General features: G+C 41.7%; 1 protein-coding gene, 1 long non-coding RNA gene and 1 other non-coding gene across 3 annotated transcripts in view; 1 reads left to right on the top strand and 2 right to left on the bottom strand.

Moving 5' to 3' along the window:
• The window catches only part of ELF1 (E74 like ETS transcription factor 1), a 110,051-nt gene extending 89,441 nt beyond the window's left edge, over positions 1-20,610 (bottom strand). Inside the window, exon 1 of the mRNA XM_032294807.1 lies at positions 20,030-20,610. The gene's annotated coding sequence lies outside the window, so the exon portion shown is untranslated. The remainder of the gene's footprint in view (positions 1-20,029) is intronic.
• LOC116562514 lies at positions 7,501-8,286 on the top strand. Its single transcript, XR_004273984.1, has 2 exons — positions 7,501-7,893; positions 8,210-8,286. It is a non-coding gene; the product is annotated as an uncharacterized LOC116562514 (long non-coding RNA).
• On the bottom strand, positions 19,928-19,999 carry TRNAE-UUC. The gene has a single exon. It is a non-coding gene; the product is annotated as a tRNA-Glu (tRNA).
• Positions 20,611-20,649: the final 39 nt, after the last annotated feature.

Raw genomic sequence — 20,649 nt, 5'->3', positions numbered from 1 at the left:
TAATCTCAGCTACTCGGGAGGCGGAGGCAGGAGAATCGCTTGTACATGGAGGCAGAGGATGCAGTGAGCCAAGACTGTGCTACTGCACTCCAGCTTGGGTGACTGAGGAAGACTCCATTAAAAAAAAAAGGAAAAAAAGGAAAGGAAAGGAAAGGGAGGGAGGGAGTAGGGGAGAAAGGGAGACAGGGAGAGACAGACAGACAGAGAGATAGAGTAGGAGAGAAAGAAAAAGGAAGGAAGGAAGGAAGTATGGAGGGAGGGAGGGAGTCAATCTAGTTCAGGTATATGAAATACACTTATGTACTGTGGGTATGTTTATTTCTAAAATTAGATATGGATCAAGTCAGTATATACCTTACTATAAAGCTTTCATGTCTGTTTGTGGAACTGTCAACATGTATATGTGAACTACTAGCTGAGAGAGACTGAGTCAACTAAATTTATTAAATGCCAACTAAACTTCAGATACAATTTATCTCCTCCACTAAAACACAATTTATGAAAAGAATTTATTGCATAAGCTGGGGCTCATTTTTCTTTTTTATTGTTATCTCTTTCTTTGAACTCAAATCTGAAAACTTCTAGCACAAAAATATAGAATATTCTAATTTCCATATCTAGGAAACTTGCGCTAAAAAAGTTTTGTTTGAATCCATCCCATAGGTTGGGAGCTAACACGCTATCACTATCAGAGATGAAAAAAAACAGATCACAACATTAAAATGGCAAATGACCAAAATCAGTGTTCTCCATTATTTAAATATAAAAATAAAATTTAAAAGACTGAGATTGTTACAAATCTTTCAATCACAAAGAATTTATTTTGTTGATGGTAATGCCTCTAAAAAGCATAATTCCAGGTTCCAAGAACTGTGTAGAATTTCTAAATGTGAGCTTCAACGTAAAACATATTTTCTATTTTCTATCACTAGCTTTTTTAAACCAAATCCTCCTTCCCACTTCTGCACAGACAGGTAACTAGGTGGTACTTTTTACCATTCATAAAAACCAGGCCTCTTAGACAAGAGTCTATGCATTTTCAGGGGCTTATCAAAGGCAAAACGGGTCATGGCTTCTGTCTGCACTACATTTTCATCACCTAGGACAGGGCCCAAAACTCAGCAGAAACTCGGAGACACAAATGAGCAACTTTCCTAAAACTGCTCACTTAGGGGAAAAATACATTATTATCAGGATTTTAGTACACACTGAAATATCTTTAAAGGCATGACTGGCCCTATGACTTGATCACCTTTCTCCTCAAGATACCATACGGATCCATTTTATCAATGACATGACGCGCACTGGACCTAATGAACAACGAGTAGCAACTACTCTAGGCTTAGTGACAACAGATCACATGTCAGAGGGTAGGAAATAAATCTGACTAAAATTCAAGGGACTTCCACTTCAGTGTAATGTCTAGGGGCCTATTGGTATGAGGCATGTATGTCATGATATCTCCTCCAGGGTAAAGGATAAATTGTTGCATCTGGCCTCTCCTACTACCAAGAAAAAGGTACAACACTTAACTCGCTTATTTAGATTTTGGAGGCAACACATTCCTCATCTGAGTGTGTTACTCCAGCCAATTACCAAGTGATCAGAAAAGCTGCTAGTTTTGAGTGGGGCTCAGAATAGAAGGCTCTGTAACAAATCTGCTGTGCAAGCTGCTCTGACACTTGGGCCATATGACCCAGCAGACCAATGGTATCAGTGGTTGGCAGGCTCCTCTCTATAGGTGAATCACAGCACAGACCTGCAGGATTTTGGAGCAAGACCTTGCCATCATCTGCAGATAGTACTACCCTTTTGAGAGACAGCGCTTGGCCTGCTACTGGACCTTCAGTAGAAACTGAACATTGACCATGGGCCATCAAGTTACCATGGAATCTACTTGCTTATCATGAAGTGGGTGTTACCTGACCCACTCCAAGCCATAAAGCTGGGCATGCATAGCAGCATTCCATCATCAAATGGGATAACATCAAATGGGTAACACATATGTGATTGGGCCTGTGCATGTCCTAAAGGCACAATTACATGAAGTGGCCCAAATGCTCATGGTTCCTGGTACTACACTGTCTTTTCTCACCCAGATTGCACCTATGGCCTCATGAGGAATAGTCTACCATCAGCTGACAGGGCCTTGTTTACAGATGGTTCTGCATGATATGTGAGCACAACCAAAATCAGACAACCGCAGCGCTACAGCATCTTCTCTGGAAAATCCAGTCATGAAATCTTCCTGGTAGGCAAAACTTAGGGCAGCACAGCCAGTTGTGCACTTTGCAGTGAAGGAGAAAATGGTCAGACGTGTGATTATACATCAATGCATAGGCTGTCAACAATGGTTTGGCAGGATGCTCAAGGACTTGGAAGGAATATAACTGGAAAACTGGTGACAAATTTGGGGGAAGAACAGATCGCTCCTAACTGAGCAAAGAATGTGAAGATATTTGTCTCGTGAATGCTCAGCAGAGGTGGGCTTTAATAATCAAGTGGATAGCATGACCTGTTTTGTGGATACTAGTCAGCCATTTTCCCCAGCCACATGTCATTGCTCAGGGGGCTTATCCTGGACATGGTGGCAGGGATGGAGGTTATTCACAAGCTCAGCAATACAGACTTCTGCTCACTTCAGCTCACCTGGATATGACTACTGCTGAGTGCCCAATCTGCCAGCAACAGAGACCAGCATTGAGCCCCCAGCACCATTCCCTGGGGTGATCAGCAAGCTACCTGGTGGCCAATTGACTATGTTAGACTGCTTCTATCACAGAAGGGGCAGCAGTTTGTTCTTACTGCAATAGATGCTCTAGATACAAATTTGCCTTCCCTGCATGCAATGCTTCTTCCAAAACTACCATCCATGGACTCACAGAATGCCTTATCTACCATCATGGCATTCTACACAGCATTGCTTCTGACCATGGAACTTATCTCAGAGCCAAAAAACTGTAGTAACGGGCTCAAGCTCACAGAATTCATTGGTCTTACCATGTTCCCTACCACCCTGAAGCAGCTAGCTTTACAGGATGGTAAAAGGGTCCTTAGAAGATGCAGTTACAGAGTTGGCTAGGTGATAATACCTTGCAGGTCAGGGGCTAAGTTCTCCAGAAGGCTGTATACATTCTGAGTTAGCATCCACTACATGGTACTGTTTTTCCCACAGACGGGATGCACAGGTTCAGGAAACAAGGAATACAAATAGGAATGGAACCTACTCACCATTACCCCTAGTGACCTACTAGCAAAATGTTTGCTTCCTGTTCCCATGGCTTTATGCTCTGTTGGCCTAGACATCTTAGTTCCAGAGAAAGGAACGTTTCCACCAGGAAACACAACAATATTTCCATGGAACTGGAGTCAAAACTACCATGCAGCCACTTTGGGCTCCCCATGCCTCTGAGTCGACATGGCTGGGGGTGATTAATCCACACTAGGAATGGGAAGTTGGACTACTAACTCACAGTGCAGGTAAAGAAGAATATGTCTGGAATACAGGAGATCCCTTGGGGCATCTCTTAGTATTATCATGCCCTATAATTAAGGTCCATGGGAAACTATAACACCCAATCCAAGAAGGTCTACTAATAGCCCAATGAAGCTTTGGGTCACTCAACCAAATAAAGAATCACGACCAGCAAAGGCGTTTGCTGAAGGCAAAGAGAACACAGAATGCGGATGTACAAGAAGGTAGTTATCAATGCCAGCTACACCCACGTGACTAGTTAGGGAAATGATGATTTTAACTGTCCATGACTATGTTCTCCCTGTTTTGTTCAGAATACACTTGTGTGTATACATACATAGATATAACGAAGCAAATACCTATGTGTTTTCTCTTATTCCTTTATTATGTAAAATAAGATGTATTTACTTTACGTCAGTATTTATTAATTTTACATCATAGAATTAAATTGTGGAATTAATTACGAGAACATTCAAGAACTTAACCTCCTCTTCTGGGGAGAAATCAGTGCATTTTCAGTTGTATGCAGGGTAGTTGTATCATTTTAGGCAGAACTACGATCTTGTAATTGTCTCTATTTTGCGATTAAGCATGGTTTAAGGAGATGCATATGGGTGCCATACAGGTGCCAAGTTGACAAGGGGTGGACTTGTGATGGTTAATTTCAGCTGTCAACTTTACTGAATCAAGGAATACCCAGATGACTGGTAGAGTATTATTTCTGGGCATGTCTGTGAGGGTGAGGGTGTTTCCAGAGAGAATGGCATTTGTTTTTTATTTTTTTGAAACAGAGTCTCGCTCTATTGCCCAGGCCTGAATGCAATGGCCTGATCACAGCTCACTACAGCCTCAACCTCCCAGGCTCAGGTGATTGATCCTCCCACCTTAGCCTCCAGAGTAGCTGGGGCTACAGGCACGCACCACCATGCCTGGCTAATTTTTATATTTTCTGTAGAGATGAGGTTTCTTCATGTTGCCCAGGCTGGTCTTGAACTCCTGGGCTCAAGCAATCTACCTGCCTCAGCCTCCCAAAGTCCAAGGATTACAGGCACGAGCCAACATGCTCGGGGAGATGAGCATTTCAATCAGTGGACTCCATAGGAAAAATCTGCCCTCATCCAATGTGGGTGGGCACCATCAATTGGCTAAGGGCCTGGACAGAACACTGAAGCAGAGGAAAGGCAAATTCTCTCTTTCTTGGAGCTAGGGCACCCTTCTTCTCCAGCAACTAGAAAGATTGTAGTTACCAAACTGAGACAGGAAACAGGATAAATGGCAATGGTTTGAGGTAGAGGAATATCGGAGTTTAGTTCTGAACACATTAAGATTCAGATGCTCATTAGTTATGAGACTAGAGACACCAAGTTGGATATGCAGTTCTGGCATTGAATACATAGTCCCAAAGCCTGGGTTAGAGGTGTGGGCTACAGATAATAAAGCTGGGAATCATTAATACACACACACACACACACACACACACACACACACACACACACATATATATGTATATATGATATTAAAGCTATAGGTTAGAAAAGTAGCAATGATAGACTCTTGGGACACTCCATCATTTAGAAGTAGAAAAGATGAGGCATAAGTAGCAGAGAAGGCTAAAGAGGAACACTCAGAAATGTAGGAAGAAAACAAGACATGTGTGTTTCCAAGAATAAGGAATGAGCAACTGTGCCAAATGCTGATGGCAGACCAAGTTAGATAAGGTCTGAGAAAAAAATGACAGTTGAATTTGTCAACACGGAGGTCACTGTTGGTTTTGAAAGAAAAGTCTTCATAGTACAGCAAAATAAAAACAATTAAAAAAGAGATTAAAGTTTAAGAGAGAATAAGGGGTGATAAACTGAAAACAGAAAGTAATTTTGGGTCAGGTGTGGTGGCTCATGTCTGTAAACCCAACATTTTGGGAGGCTACGGTAGGAGGATCACTTGAGCTCAGAAGTTTAAGACCAGCCTGGGCAACATAGTGAGACCCTGTCTCTACGAAAAATAAAAATAAATAAAAATTAGCTAGGCTTGGTGGTGTGTACCTGTGGTCCCAGCTGCTGGGGTGGCTGAGGCGGGAAGATTGCTTGAGCCCAGGAGATTGAGGCTGTAGTGAACCGTGATCATGCCACTGTACTGCAGCCTGGGTAGGAGTGAGACTCTGTCTCACACACATAAAAAGAAAGTAATTTTGTTGTAAACGGGTCAAGAGAAAGCTTTTTGATTTGGTTATTTTTTGTTTTTTTATTGTTGTTGTTTTTTTTTTTTTTTTTTTTGCTGGGGAGGGAGGTGTGGAGGTGAGGAGCCTGCAAAGTTGCCTCCGGCCATGCATGGTGGCTCATGCCTATAATTCTATCATTCTGGGGGGCTGAGGCAGGTGAATCACTTGAGCCCAGGAGTTCAACACTAGCCTGGGCAACATGATGAAACCCCATTTCTACAAAAAAATAAAAGAAATGAGCCAGGCACGGTGGTGTGTGCCTGTGCTCCCAGCTACTCGGGTGGCTAAGGTAGGAGGATCTTGAAGCCAAGAGGCTGAGGCTGCAGTGAGCAATGATGGCATCATTGCTCTCCAGCCTGGGTGAAAGACTGAGGAAAAAGAAAAGCAGTACCTTTACTATCTGTAACATTTCATTTTGTATTACTGTCAATTTTATACAAGTCTGTTTCTACACTGATAAACCAGTAACCTATCTGAGAGCAGGAACTATTATCATGGAACTTCTACAACTAACTATAACTGTGGACAAGTTATTTCACACTACTATGGGATTTCACTTTCTTTTTTTTATAAAATATTGGGACAATCTAGAGAACTGATAATTTTGAAGATCCATTCCAATTATGACATTTGATTTTATAGCCTCTCCAAGTTCTCAGAATAGTATTTGCAGAACTGAGAACAAAAATCAAACTAAGGCTACATTTAAAACAAGTCTCCTCATCAAATTGTTATATAATTTGTTAAGATAACACATAAAGTTACCAGATACCCAGAATAACATCAAAGTTTTATAAAATCCATAAAAATTTAACTATATTATACTAACAAAAGGTAGAAATACTACACTAACATTCTAGAAACATTCTTTTAATCTTATAGCACTAGAATATTTCAGCAAATGGGCTGTTAGCACACAAGTTCAAAAAGGGTCATCTTAAATACACCAAAATTTTAGTTCTAAAAAAAAAAAAGACAACTATCTTTGTCATTACTAATCTTTAAAGCAATTATCATAGAAGCAACCCTCTTATTTTAAATTAGGCTGATTTGGATTGCCTCTCTATCTTTATTGCATATTTATTAGTTATCTGTAAAACAAAGATTCTATTTACAAGCAGATTAAGAAAAAACAGGGCCCGACACAGTGGCTCATGCCTATAATCCCAGCACTGAGGTGAAAGGATCACACTATGTTACTCAGGCTGGTCTCAAATTCTGGCCTCAAGCAATTCTCTACCTCAACCTGCTAACAAGCTCGGATTACAGGTGTGAGCTACCACGCCCAGCCAAAGATATTTTAATTCAAGTTTTTCCTTTAAAAAAAAAAAACAACCCGAATTGGCACCCCGTGACACACTGCGACCCCAACTACTAATCATTCTCAGTCCCTGCTTTTCATAGCCAAACTTCCTCAAAGCTGTGTGTACACCTACTCCATTTCTTCATCTCCCACTCATTCTTCAACCCAGCCTAATCTAACTTCATCCTGCCCCTATTACGCCACTAAATCTAATTAAGTCAATGACCTCCCAGGGCTAAATCCAATTAACACTTTCAGAACTTGTTTTGTTAGGCCTATCACTTGAAACACTTCCTTGGCTTCTCTGATAACACTCTCTTCTGATTTTGCCCCAGTTCTGGACTAGTCTTTCTGTTTTCTCTGCCCCACCTCCTCACCACTTACCACTGGAGGTCCTAAAAGCTCAAAGTCCTCTTCTTACTCCAGACTCTTCCAAGGCAAGCATCAATTTCTAGGGCTTCAAACTACCAGGTCAGAGTATCAAGGTGAAAATCACTTATCATTAATTACCCTTGACAATTCACTGAAATTCGCCCTTTAACTACACTTTAACGTATGAACAGGCCACAATGGCGGCCATTACACAATCCCCTCCAACCTTCATGCACCATACTAAACAGGCAGTTTATAGTTAAAGACCCACTGTACAAATAAGTTCTTCATTTTTCTTGCTCTTATGCCATTCCACCTCCATACTCCCTCATTTATAACCCATCAATATCTGCCCACTCTGCTAAAGATAAAATTCAAAATATTTAACATGGCCTAGCCTAGAATGTCTTATATGATTTGACACCTGGCAGTCTCATTTCCCATCACGTCTCACTTTCTACATTACAGCCCTCCAGGCCTTTAATTTCCCAAAGCATGTTCTTTCTTTCAGAGCATTTGCAAAATGTACTCCCTCATGCCGGGCGCGGTGGCTCAAGCCTGTAATCCCAGCACTTTGGGAGGCCGAGGCGGGTGGATCACGAGGTCAAGAGATCGAGACCATCCTGGTCAACACAGTGAAACCCCGTCTCTACTAAAAATACAAAAAATTAGCTGGGCATGGTGGCGCGTGCCTGTAATCCCAGCGGCTCAGGAGGCTGGGGCAGGAGAATTGCCTGAGCCCGGGAGGCGGAGGTTGCGGTGAGCCGAGATCGCACCATTGCACTCCAGCCTGGGTAACAAGAGCAAAACTCCGTCTCAAAAAAAAAAAAAAAAAAAAAAGGTACTCCCTCAATCTACTCTCTCTTCCCATTTCCCCGTTTTCTCCTAGTGAAGGTTTACTCATCCTTTGGGTCTTTACCAAAACGTCATGTCCTTAGGGAAGCCTTCTCAATCCAGCCCTTCCCCACATCTTGTTAGGGGTCTTCCTGCCATACAGGTACACGTAAGCACACTTTTTACTTGCTCAATCAACATCTGTCTCTCCCACTGAACTGTAAGCTTCATGAGGATCTTGTCAGCTTTTGTTATTGTTTTATCCCAGCACCTAACACTCACATATTGGTGAAATAAGAAACTTCATCATTATAGATGCTTTTTACACTCATAAATAATGTGCATACAGTATCCAAATACAAATTGAATTTTTTTTTCTTTTTTTTTTGAGACAAAATTTCGCTCTTGTTACCTAGGCTGGAATGCAATGGTGCGATCTCGGCTCACCACAACCTCCACCTCCTGGGTTCAAGCAATTCTCCTGCCTCAGCCTCCCAAGTAGCTGGGACTACAGGCACGTGCCACCATGCCCAGCTAATTTTTGTATTTTTAGTAGAGACAGGGTTTCACCATGTTGACTAGGATAGTCTTGATCTCTTGACCTCATGATCCGCCCACCTCACTTGGCCTTGAAATTTGTTTTTTAAAATTAATTGGCATAAAGTAGAACAAAATGTATCATCTTAATCATTTTTAAGTATACAGTTCAATAGTCTTAAGTACACTCATGCTGTTGTGCAACAAAACTCTCATCTTGCAAAGCTAAAACTCTATATCCATTAAACAATAACCTCCCGGCTGGGCGCAGCGACTTACGCCTGTAATCCCAGCACTTTGGGAGGCCAAGCAGGTGGATCACCAGGTCAGGAGTTCAGGACCAGACTGGCCAAAAGGGTGAAACGCAATCTTTAAAAAAAAAAAAGAATTAGAAACTAGGCCAGGCATGGTGGCTCACACCTGTAATCCCAGCACTGTAGGAGGCCAAGGCAAGCAGATGGCTTGAGCCCAGAAGTTCAAGGCACAACCTGGGCACCATAGCAAGATCCTGTCTCTAAAAAAAAAAAAAAAAAAAAAAACCAACAACAACAACAACAAATAATCTCCTATTCTGCCTTACCCCCTGTTCCTAGCAACCACCATTCTACCCAAGTCTCTATGAGACTATTCCAGGTACCTTATACAAGGTAAATCATACAGTATGTCTTCTTTGTAACTGGCTTGTTTCACTTAGCATAATGCTCTCAAGGTTCATCATGTAGCATGTGTCCGAATTTCCCTCCTTCTTAAGGCTGAATCACACTCCACTGCATGTCCACACCACATTTTATTCATCCATTCATCCATTGATTGATCTTTGGGTTGCTTCCACCTTTTGGTGACATAACTATTTATTACTGTAATGATGCTAAGAACAAGGGAGTACAAATATCTCTGAGATCCTGCTTTCAATTATTTTGAGTATATGGCAAAAAGTAGAATTGCTGGATCATATGATATCATATGATCATATGATAATTCTCTTCCAAAAATTGTTTTTTGAGACGGAGTCTCGCTCTGTTGCCCAAAATTTACAGAATAGTTGTTAGTGCAGTGGCACGATCTCAGCTCACTGCAACCTCCGCCTCCCAGATTTAAGTGATTCTTCTGCTTAGCCTCCCAAGTAGCTGGGACTACAAGCACCCCCACAACATGTCCAGATATTTTTTGTATTTTTTAGTAGAGAACGGGTTTCACCATATTAGCCAGTCTGGTCTCGAACTACTGACCTCATGAGCCGACTGCCTCAGCCTCCCAAAATGCTGAGATTATAGGCATGAGCCACTGCACCCATCTTCTTTTCCATTGTGGCCAGACCATTTTACATCCCCACCAACACAGGAATTCTTGTACACAAGAGTTTCAATTTCTTCACATCCTTGCCAATACCTGTTGTCATATTGTTTTGTTTTGATACAGAACCCATTCTAATGAATATCAAGCTGTGACTTCTTTCATATAAACTTTATGTGCCTTCATTTTCCTACAAATTTGTGATAAAAAGCCATCGAAAAACATGTTCCATAAACAAACAACATTCTAGAAGATATTGGCAATGCAAAAGAAAATAACAGTCTTTCAAAGTAGCATTTTAAGGAACAGTAAAATTGTAGTTCATGTGAAATGGCACAAAACAAAGGAAAACAAAAGAAAGGCGTTTTCACTCATATCTGAAGTTCTCTGATGCCTCCTGCCTGCTTAGAGCTCTGAATTTCTTAAGCTTAGGTTTTGCTTCCCTTCAGGATACTCCTCTTCACTAGCCACCCTCGCTCCCCACTCATGTGCTGGGAAACCTTCTCCTACTCTCTTTGCCTGTGGTTGTACCCTTCCTTTCTATTTCAGCTCTGTGCACCTTGGCATTAGAGGGTATCAATGATAAACACAGATGTTTGGACAGCTGGGGTAAATGAATCCCACTACAACCTTGAAAAGTTGAATTAAATGTTTGATTAAAACTGAAAATGAAATACACACACACACCCCTGAAAACATTTAAAAAGCTTCACATAGAGCAACATATCAAAACATCCTAAATCAGAAATGTATCCTGGTCTCCAAATTCAAAAGACTTTAAGTAATAAAATTTAAACTAAAAATAAAGATTTAAGACAATCTAGAATGACTCTGGATCAAAAAGTCACTAGGCTAGGCACCTTCCCAGAAAATTAAAATAAAGCACAAACATGTCTTAAATCAAAGGTATGTATTTAATAGTGATTAGTCTGCATTCAAAAATAAAAGATATTTTAAACTTTGAATACACACAAAATTTACAGAACAGTTGTCAATGCTTTTTCAAAGTTCAAGTTATCTATGTTAGAATTACTTTTTTTGAGATGGAGTCTCACTCAGTCTGCCACCCAGGCTAGAGTGCAATGGCGTAACATCGACTCACTGCAATCTACACTTTCCAGGTTGCAGTGATTCTCCTTACTCATTCTCCAAGTAGCTGGGATTACAGGTGTGCACCACCATACCCAGGTAATTTTTGTATTTTTAGAAGGGACAGGGTTTCACCATGATGGCCAGATTGGTCTCGAACTCCTGATCTCAAGTGATCTGCCCACCTCAGCCTCCCCAAGTGCAGGGATTACAGGTGTGAGATACTGCACCTGGACAGAATTACTTTTCAAAGAACAAAATGTTTTAGTATTTACACTTGTGAAAATGAACCCAGGCGTGAACATTTCTGTTATTCCTAAAATACTAATCATTATAGCACAAAAATTTAGACAGATATTTCATGATAAAGTTTCTTAAATGTTAGTGTTTTAAACTAAAAATTTATGTAAGTTCATTGTCATTTACAGTTTTAAAAAGGGTATCATAGCAAAACCATTACAGAAGGTTAGAAAACAAATATAACTTTAACTTTATTGACTCTTCAAATACCTAGGCAAAGAGTAAACAGACTACCAAGTGTTTTGAAAGTTACTTTCCTTGGCCGGGCACAGTGGCTCACGCATGTAATCCCAGCACTTTAGAAGGCCAAGGCGGGAGGATCGCTTGAGCCCAGAATTTAGAGGTTGCAGTGAGCCATGATCATGACACAGCACTCCAGCCTGGAAGACAGAGCAAGACTCTGTCTCAATAAATAAACAAATAAATAAATAAGTAAAAATAAAATTTAAGAAAGTTACTTTTATTAAACTGTATCTAAATAATACTACTGTAATCTAAATAACCTAAGTTATATGGCAATGTACCTACACGAACATGTGCACTTTCATCATCATCACTATGATGAAAGTAATCTACTTCACTTACAATTACAGTATTGTCTGTAGAATATAAGATACACATGTTAGCAAAAAAATAATTTTGAAAAGTTATCCACAGTTCCATATATTTACCATGAAAAAGTTAAATAAAACCAAACACTTGAAGTTTATTGCATTTGTCACACTATATTTTTTGAAATAACTGACTCAGAGAAATATTTAAATCATTAAAATCATCAGGCACAGTGGCTCACACCTGTAATCCCAGCACTTTGGGAGGCTGAGGCAGGTGGATCACTTGAGGTCAAGAGTTCGAGACCAACCTAGCCAATGCAGTAAAACTCCATCTCTACTAAAAATACAAAAATTAGCTAGGCATGGTGTACGCCTATAATCCCAGCTACCTGAGAGGCTGAGGCATGAGAATCACTTGAACCCAAGAGACAGAGGTTGCAGTGAGCCGAGATGGCGCTACTACTGCACTCCAGCCTGGGCGACAGAGTAGACTCCATCTCCAAAAAAAAAAGAAGAAATTAAAATAATTAACATTATACTTGACAATTAGTACATTACCAAAATGTAAGATCCTTATGGTAAAGCATCAGGTCCCCATGGTGAAGTATCAGTGGCAAGGGGGTCAGTCAAATTCATCTGTTCTCCACAGTGTGGATATCATCTTCTTAAAAAAGGCACAATTGCTGACCTCAGAAAGCTGCTTCAGCCCACTTCTGCTTTACTGGTGACACAAATTTCAAGCCCTAAATGGCTACCCCACCCCTTCTGACACCTCTGGGACTTCAAGTGTGTAAGACATTTATAACATTATTGACTGTAAACAGCTCATCTCTTGGGAAAGTTTTATTTGGTCATGAGTCCAAAACTGAACCATTTCCTGAGTTGCAGTGAGCAAATAAGTATTTCACATAAGTATTTCACAATCATCATTTCATTTTGATTTAAGCTAGTTTATGCAACTACCAAACTAGTATAATTTGTGAGCAGAGTGTCCTAAATAAGTAGCATAATATAACCCCAACTCATCTGTATAAATACAATTAAGGCAATCCATCCAAAACAAAGAGAATTTTTAACAATTAAAACCAAATCCCCAAAAAACGAGGTAAGAAAGCCACTTTCACTTAGCCAAAAAAGGATGTGGAGAGACGTTTGATAAATTTCTCAAAAAATATAACTCTCAAGGATAATACCATACATATTATAAAATGGGATGGAAAAAAAATCAGTACAACAGAAGGATAAAAGACCATTTCACAACAGGCCTACGTGCCACAATATTTTAAAAACCAATCCTTTTATATGCCATTTCTGAAACGAAGAACCATCTAAAAAGCATTCTTGAATCATTGCAGCTTTTTAAAACTATTGATTGCATTTTAGATTCCCTTTATTTAAAAGCCTCAGAAAAAGTTCAGAAAACAAACTAATTTCAAGCTTTCTATTTAAGGAGCATCACTGCATGCACCAACGTGGAAGAACCCAAGCCAGTTCTAAAACAGTAAATCACAAATGAATGAAACTTTTCTATAATTCTTGACAGTTTTAGTCCTGATATTTTGTCCACAGGGTGGCAGTCTCACAGTATTAACTTGTTCATGGATTAAATGTACAATTTCAGTTTTCAAAAAGCCAGACGCATACAGGTATGCAATAAATTTACTACCTGGCCAACCCAAAGAGTAAAAACTGCCAGTCCCCTCCAATAAAATCTGTGCTTCATAACTTCTCTAATTTTTTTTAGAAGTATGTACATTCTGAAGTCATAGATTTTTCCTTCAGTATTATTTCTTATATCTGATCCTTTCTATTCTGCAGCCACCATCCTATTTGAGGAGAGAGTAGAAGCAAGGAGAGCTGTTAGGAGATTATTATTGGACTGCAGGAAGTCCTTCTCTTTTATCAAGGCCTAATGGAGTGGGAACAGGAAAGGGACAGTGGGGATGGAGACCACAGACAATCCTTCCATCCTCCAGTTCAACCTGCACATTACAACCAAATTTGTTTCATTAAAGCATTCCTCATATTACCAGAAATCTCTTTTCCCAACTAAATAAACTGCTTAACTCCAAATCCAAGGGGCTTCCAAAATCTCCTTGTCAAGGGGCTTTGTAAAATAAACTGCTTTGCTTTAAATAGACCTTGTCACTTCTTTTTTCATTCATTAGTTCAAATGTTTTCTGAATGTTTGCCAGGTGCCAAGCCCTGCTTCAAGTCTGATGATACAGAGGAAAACACATCAAAGCCCCCTGCTCCAAAGTCACACTCCTGACAATACGGTTTGTGAGCGGGAGGAGGATATGTCCCCAGATACTTCCAGCTCTCTGTAGGTAAGAGATATGGCTCTTCCTAAGTATGAGCCATTGGAAGCACACTAGGCGTCCAGAGGACAGTAAAAAGACATTGTCCCTTACAGACCCTAATCTATTTTCACAGCCTTATTTCCCATTCCTATCCTACTTGTACTCCCAGCTCCGTTAAAATGTGCTAGTAACTGTAGGCGTGCCTCTGCCCCTGCCTGTTTCCTCTCAATGCCTTGTCCCCATCCCCATCTCTACCAGCAGAAGCCTTATCAGCCTTCAAAACTTATCTCGAATGCTGCCTCCTACAGGCGGCCTTTCCTCATTCCCCTCACACAAACTCAGATACCATCAAACACTTATGACCCTTGGCTTAGTCCCCTCTGAGCATTTATCACACTATGTACTGTATGTAATTATCTGTATACTTATTCACCCTCCTCCATCAGTTATTTACTGAGCACCTGCCACATTACTGGAACTATCTAGGAGCTGAAGTTTCCCTGTTAAATTACTCTATTATTATTTTTATTTTCTAGAGAGCGTCTTGCCGCGTTGCCCAGGCTGGAGTTCAGTGGTGCAGTCACAGCACACTGCAGCCTTGACCTCCGGGGTTCAAGCAATCCTACCACTTCAGTCTCCCAAGGATCTGGGACTACAGGGATGCACCACCACATCAGCAGCTCGTTTTTGTATTTTCTTTTTTTTTTTTTTTTTTTGGTAGAGATGAAGTTTCACCGTGTTGCCCAGGCTGCTGCTATTTTAAAATATGTAATACCAAATGATAAATGTAAAATCTAGAGATAAAATATTCTATATGTTTTTTATTGCTTCAATCATTTTTAAGAGTTTGGTTGAGATATAACTTACATATCATGAAGTTTACCCATTTAAAGTACATAATTCAACGTTATTTAGTGCATTTATAAAGTTATAAAACTATCACTGTAATCTATTTTAGGACTTTTAATCTCCCTAAATTTACTATCCACATTGGCAGTCACCTCACCCCAAACCTCCCTATCCCCTCTAATCCAAGGCAAACATTAATCTACCCTCTTTCTCTATAGATTTGCCTATTTTGGATATTTATATAAATGGAATAAAAATATGGTCTTTCATGCCTGGCTCCTTTGCTTAGCATAATGTTCCTATGATTCTGGACCTCATCCTTTGTATTGCCAAATATTCCATTGTGTGGATACACTACATTTTATTTATTCACTCATCAAGTGAGGGACATTTAGTGTTCTACTTTTTTCTTATAAATAATGCTGCTATAAACATTAGTGTACAAAGTTTGGTGTAGGCATGTTTTCATTTCTACTGGGTACACACCTAGGAATGGAAATACTGGGTCATGTGGTAACTGTTTACATTCTGAGGAACTGCCAAACTGTTTTCCAAAGCAACTGCACCATTCGACATTTCCAGCAGCAGTGTATGAGAGTTCCAACTTCTTTACTACTGTTTTAATCTTTATTATCAAACAAGAACAATCTCATTATGTGACATCCTTGCCCTCATGGAACTTACACTGATAGAAAAAGACAAGAAATAAACAGAAACCAATAAACAGGTTAATTTCAGATACTAAGAAAATGAAAAAATGGCATAAAGCAACCAGAAAGCAACAAAGGAAGAAGGAGTCTCAAGCTAAGGTGGTCAGAAAAGATCTCTCTGAGAAGGCAATGTTGACCTGAGATGTACAGAGCTACAGGGGGAACATCCCAGGCAAAGGAAAAAGGCAAATAACAAAACTCTGAGACAAGTATATGTTTGGCATGGCAAAAAGGAAGCCTATGTACCCAACATACAATGAAGAGGCAGAAAAGGTAGGACATGAGGTTAGGAAGGTAAGGTCCAGATAATGTTGGACCTCAGAAACCATAAGGTCTTTGGATTTTACCTGAAACGCAGTAATTGTTTTAAAATCTACTTCTTCAAATAGCAGCGTTCATCTCTGCAAATATTTATTGAACTTTCATATATCTTATTATTATTTTTTTTTTTTTTAAGAGACAAGGTCCTGGGGTCTTGCTCTGTCGCCTGGAGTGTGGTGGCACCATCACAGCTCACTGCAGCCTTTAACTCCCAGGCTCAATGGCTCCTCCCACCTTAGCCTTGCAAGCAGCTAGCACAACAGGCATGTGGCATCACATCTGGCTAACTTCTTAATTTTATTTTTAGAGACAGGCTCTTGTTATGTTGTCCAGGCTCTTTCATTTTTTTTTTTTGTTTGTTTGTTTGTTTGTTTGTTTGTTTCCTCAAGGTGCTGTCTCACTCTATGTCCAAGGCTGGAGAGCAGCGACACAATTCTGAGATTCTGGTTTACTGCAATCTCTGCCTCCCCAGCTCAAGCAATCCTCCCACCTCAGCCTCCTGAATAGCTGACACAGGTGCAGCACGTGCCACCACAGCTGGCTAATTTTATGGATTTTTGGTAGAGATGGGATTTCGCCATGTTGCACCCCTGCCTTAGCCTCCCAAAGTGCTGGGATTACAGACATGAGCCACCACAGCCTGCCTCTTTCACATATCTTCCGATAAAACCTAACAGTAGCAAATATTACAGAGGTTATTTGAGTAAATCCACAGCACTCAGTGTCACTAATTTGTGGCATAAGAGAAAACACCTAAAATATGACTGCCAATGGCACAGGCATAAGAATGAATCCTCACAAATTGATCACCTATCCTTAATCAATTTAAGGTATATGCCTTACTGATAGTAATGAGCAGCTCTGTCTTCAAATACCAAAGTCACTTTCAATAAAGCAAGACAAATCATTCTTATACTCTAAGCCTAGATTTCATTCCTGTAAAGTGAATTCTAATTAACTGATTGCTTTTCTCCATTAATTACAAATTAATAGTCAACTCCTAAATATAAAAATCTACAAACATAAAACATTCTAAATGTTTCTTGTTTGATGCTCTTAAAATAAGAATTTTTCACATGCCACTGCTATCTTTGGGTTTTTCAACAGACAGAAATGGTTTAAAAATTTTTGTGACGTAAAATGTCACTCCTTGATAAAAGAACCTGTTACCTAGTCAAATTTTATCAAGTTAAAATTCCTTTCTACATTCCCAGCTTGATGGCCCATGGCCCTCCCTGCAGGCACTGTGTTCCTGCCAAATGGACTACTTGCCAGCCTCATACCTGTTCCCCCTACCTCAGCTTTATGATTCACATTCCCCGCCAGGAGAAATCCAACCAGTTCTTCAAGGTCCAGGGCAAACTCTCCCCCATCCATGTCTCACCAGTCCTCTCCCTTGAGCAGAACTGATTCCTCAGTTCTGTTACTCCAGCAGCACTTCTACAACTCAGATGTTCCCTTAACATATTCTATGTGATACACAACTACACAAAAGATAAATCTGTATCTTATACAAAGATAAACTAACTTCTTCCTTTGTTGTCACTCCCCAGGTATATAGTACAACTATATGCAATTACTGAGTGCACAGTTGAAAATAACATCCATTTTATCACCGTTTGGTACAGTGTGATAAACTCATTACAAAATGCAAAGTCAAGGCGAGGCGTAGTGGCTCACACCTGTAATCCCAGCACTTTGGGAGGCCCAGTCAGGTGGATCACCTGAGGTTAGGGGTTCAAGACCAGCCTGGCCAACATGGTGAAACACTGTCTCTACTCAAAATACAAAAATTAGCTGGGTGTGGTGGCGGATGCCTGCAATCCCAGCTACTTGGGAGGCGGAGCCGCGAGACTAGCTTGAACCCGGAAGGCGGAGGTTGCATTTGTGAGTTATATGTGTTATCAAAACTGTGTGGCTCTAAAGCCAGAGAACAGAGCGGAGATCCTGCACTCCAGCCTGAGTTACATACAGAGCAAGGGTCGGTCTCAAAAAAAAAAAAAAAAAAAAAAAAAAAAAAAAAGGCAAGGTCAAAAGTTAAGCCCTCTCTGGGAACATTTAAGGCAGTTATCTTTCCTTCTTTCCAAATTTGCAACTACTGTAATTCTTTAATAACTGCTTCTTAATAATGACACGCTATTACTTATTTAAATGAAACTTCCACTTTCATTATCTATTCAAGAGTCGCTCAACAATTCTTGCAACTCTATTTAAAATTTGTGAGTTATACGTGTTATCAAAACTGTGTGGCTCTAAAGCCAGAGAACAGAGAAGGTGGAAAGTCTCATCACACCGCTAATCAGGGACCAAAATATTATTCCATTCAGTATTCTATTCACTAGTTAACATGAAGAACCCGAACATCAGTAACTTCAAAAGCATCTGGTAGTGCCTGGTATGTAGCAAACACACAAATATAAATATTTGAATTAATGAAGATGATTTAAAATACTTAGGCTTTTTCTTTTTTTAACAAGGTAAGCCTAATTAATCCTTAATCACGCAGATCACATTAACAAATTTATTGTGCAGTTAAAGCTACAAAATAGTCTGGGAACACAAATACTAACAACCAAAACATCTGCTCTCAGTAATGGCACTGACCAGAAACCCATCTGCAAGTCACTTTTTCCTTCTTCGTTTGTTCCCGGAGGCCCACAGACTACACATTATAGCTGACCCTATTTTCTAATTTCAGCTTGCATTTAAGATAACTCTTTTGTTTCATTTACAGCTCACATGCTGCTGACACAGCTGCCCCTTTTGTAATAAACACAGGGCTTCTATATTTAAAAATACAGTGAAACTTTGTTTTAAAGTCCCCTCCCCAGTCTCTGGCCAATTTTCTTTCCCAAGCCCCACCTCCATCCCAGGATTTTTTTTTTTTAATCAAGATTTTTTTTTTTTTTAAATCAACGGCGCTCAAAACATAGACCTTTTCGAAGGTCGATTTACTTATTTAAAGCTATTTCATCATAGTGATATTTTTCTTCTTCATAGCTCGTGGTGTGTGTGTTCTTAAAGGGAAAGAAAAAAGATTCTCGTTCCCAAAGGCCTTTTTTCGAGGGTACTTTCCGTAACTGCGACCAGCGCCCGGAATGTCAAGTTGGGACGACCTCGCGGGCCGGCCTCCGGCTTGCTCCGGGGCAGTGGGTGGAGACGCGGGCGCACACGCGGCGGAAAGGGGCGCCTGGCAGCTGGGCGGCCGGGAAAGCGCGCCCCCCAGGAGGCCGCAGAAGGCACATTGTGTTCTGGGGGGCCTCGTAAATGCCGGGTGGACAGAGCCCACTACAGCTACCGGCCAGGGCGCTGGCTCTGGAGTGCCCAGCGCAGGGGGCCAGCTCGCCCCGCCTCGGAAAAGGCGCCAGTGCGGCCGAGGAGGGTGTGGGCCCGAGGGGGGCGCAGGGACGAGATAACCCAAGGCCGGAGTTAATCATCACCTCCCGAGCGTCTGGAAAACTACGGGCCGGAGGGGCGGGGAAACAGCCAAGGGGAAAGTGAAACTCCCTCGGGGCCCATCATCCCCGCGAGCCCGAGGCCGGAGGGAGAGGGACCGGGGGCGCAAACTCTTCTCCAGCACTCACGGCGCCGCATTAGAGGCTTCAAAAGCCGGAGCCCCGCTCGCCGCGCCACTAACAACTACAGTAATGCTCGTTTTCTACAAACTCACCCAGACAAGGGGACAAGAAAGGAGCCAGAACAGAGATTTTAAAAATCAGCCCTCCAAACCAATAGTTTAAAAATAATAACACAAAACAACAACGCAGCGTTCCCATACCGGGAGTCGAACCCGGGCCGCCTGGGTGAAAACCAGGAATCCTAACCGCTAGACCATATGGGAAGTGCTGCTAGGATAGCCGCCGTGACCCACCTGACAAGCGTAAGCGCCTCTGTCGTCTTCGCCGCGTCGCTAGACGCCGCCGCTCCCACCGCCGCCTCTGCGCCACTGGAGCCGCCGCCGCCGCCGCCGCCGCCGCCGCCGCCGCTGCTGCTGCTACCCACGCGCTCCCGAGTTAGGGAACCAGCTCCGTCCGAGCGCGCAGACGTCGCGGGGGAGGGGAAGGGAGAGGAGAGAAGGAACGGAGCCGCTCCGCCAGGGCAGCAAAGTTTGAAGCGAAGCCTAGCGACTCGCAGTCCCGGACCCCGCTGTTTCACCTCTTTTTTTTTTTTTTTTTTTTAACTCCGCCAGAAGCCCCCGACCCACAGGTCCCAGTTGCTCCGCTGGTCAAAGTGCGTGAGGACTAGTTGGCAAAGTTGAGAGCGGCGAAGTCTCTGGGAACAGCTGTTTGCGTTCGGGGCGGAGGCTGCGCGCGAGCTCCCTGGCCTCGAGCCAGCGACCCTAGACGGAGGGTGGAGGTTCTGGGTCCCAGGGGACGACACAGACACAGCGGGATGGCGCGGCGACTTAAGGCTTGAGACCCTGTCCTTCAGCTCAGGTCCCGTCGCGCTTTTGCCCCTTCCCGATGACCTCAACCCCTTTATACCGACCCC

This window comes from Sapajus apella, unplaced genomic scaffold (genome assembly GCF_009761245.1).
Source record: "Sapajus apella isolate SASKATOON/1434 unplaced genomic scaffold, GSC_monkey_1.0 scaffold32, whole genome shotgun sequence".
NCBI lineage: Eukaryota > Metazoa > Chordata > Mammalia > Primates > Cebidae > Sapajus > Sapajus apella.
Note: the sequence above shows the minus strand (reverse complement) of the source record. Positions and strands in the feature narration are given on the sequence as shown.